Here is a 2,187-nt window from a genome sequence, read left to right as displayed (position 1 = left end):
GAAGAATCGTGAACGAGTCGTTCCTTCGATTCGATTCTTTATACTGAACGAAAGAATCGAGAATGGGTTTGCAGGAGAAACAGATTCTTTTTACGATTCTTAACAATGAAATGGATAGGCGACGGGAAATCAAATCTTTCTCAATTACGATTCGATTCATAGCAATCTTTCTTATGCATAGCTTGTGGTGGGGTATCCTCCTACCATACGAAATTCTAGCCTGCGTTTATTTTATTTATTTATGTTTTCACACGTGACGCATAACATATTACATCACCATCACTAATGTTTATTGACATTCGGCAAATTTATTACTTCTGATTATAAAATGTTTTCATTAACTGTGCTATTTAACCGAGTTAATCTTAAACAATTAAATTTTATCTTAAGCCCCATAAAACAATTTTTGTTTATCATCAACTACAGCGAATGAAAGCCAATTTTTTTTTTTTTTTTCAATTCATTAAAAGTATTTATATATTTTTTTTTTCTTCTCAACCTTCGGAAGAACCGTCAGGAAATACTTCAGAAGGTGAATGGGGGTATCACCCTTATTCACCTATGAGTGTAAATGAAGTTTAGTCATGTAGTCTCAGGTCGACTAGTTCTGAAACGTGTGGTTAATTGAAACCCAACCACCAAAGATCACCGGTATCCACGATCTAGTATTCAAATCCGTATAAAAGTATCTGCCTTTACTAGAACTTGAACCTTAGAATTCTCGACTTCGAAATCAGCTGATTTGCGTAAACGCGTTCACTACTAGACCAAGTAAAAGTATTTATAACTAGAAAATTTATCTTTAACTAATTTCTCTAAAGCTATAAATGACAAAATGAATAATTTTAAATAATATAGCTTGTACCATACCTTATTTTTGAGCGATCCATTGATTCCGTCTTTGTTTTTTTTATCACATTGATATTTTAAATTTACTTTATGTTTTTACTACTACGCGCACAGTTACACACACACAAATTTTGTTTTTAAAAATAATAAAAAAAATAAAAATTAAGCAAAATAAATAATTAGTTAATACCTTTCAAATAAAATTTATAGTATTTTACATATTTACATGTAGAAATATATTTTTTCGAAATTCTTTGATGCAAGTCTATTTCGCCTTTTTGTTATTAACTGTCCCGCTTTAAAAAAAATTCGTTCACAGGGAACAGAGATTGCAGGAATGCAAAGTCTAGTTTGCATTATTTTAAATAATCTTGGATAAATTAACCGCCTTTCTTTCCACCAAGAGAGTGGATTTTGTGTTCTTGAGATGAGCGGTTCATTTATATATTTATCTAGCTCTAAAATTCCTGCTACTGTTGGGTTTGAATTAGTTAAAATTGGTGTTACTTTTTTATCAAAATCTTCCCATGCAGTTGAAATGGAGGGTTCAATAATTTCTTGTTCGGTTTCAAACCTATCGCCTTGTTCGATCTGAATACTTCGAACTTTATGTGAAAGTTTTGTGTAAGCAGCTTCATCTTTAAAGCGAGGATCTAATAGCATACTTTCAAGCAAAATATTATTATTTTCAACATCCTTAATTCTATGTTGCAGTTGGTCTAACATCTTGTTACATACTTTAACGATTTCAGAATTCTGAGAAGATTTAATTTTAAGTACATGTCTTATCATCGCTCGCACCAATAAACAGATTTTTGAAATAGTGACAGTTTTTTTGAGAACTTATTTCAATAGTTATCTCTTCAAACATTCTCAATAATTTGTACATTTCAGCTATAATTGTCCACTCATCAAATGAAATATTATTTAGAATAGCATTCACCAAAGCGATAATCGAAATTAGTGGTTCTTTTGTTTCTAATAATCTATTAAACATGTGCAGGAGTGAGTTCCATCGGGTAGGCACTTCCTGTTTTAATTTTAATTCTTTAAAATTCATTTGTCGCTGCATGTTTTTCAGGTTGGAGGCAGCATGAGAACTTCGTTTAAGAAATTCGACAATTGCCTTCGATTTTACTACAATTGGTTTTACTTCAGACACTGCTGCTTGGACAATTAAATTAATTGTATGGGCTAAGCAAGGAATATGGCGTAGCTGACAATTGCGAATAGCAGCTTTTAAATTTGCTGCATTGCCACTAACAACCGCTCATATTTAGTCAGTAATAGCCCACTCGTTGAATTTACCTTGTAATTCAATGGCAATGTTTTCAGCCG

This window comes from Lycorma delicatula, chromosome 3, assembly GCF_047948215.1.
Source record: "Lycorma delicatula isolate Av1 chromosome 3, ASM4794821v1, whole genome shotgun sequence".
Taxonomy (NCBI): Eukaryota; Metazoa; Arthropoda; class Insecta; order Hemiptera; family Fulgoridae; genus Lycorma; species Lycorma delicatula.
This window is presented reverse-complemented; position numbering follows the sequence as displayed.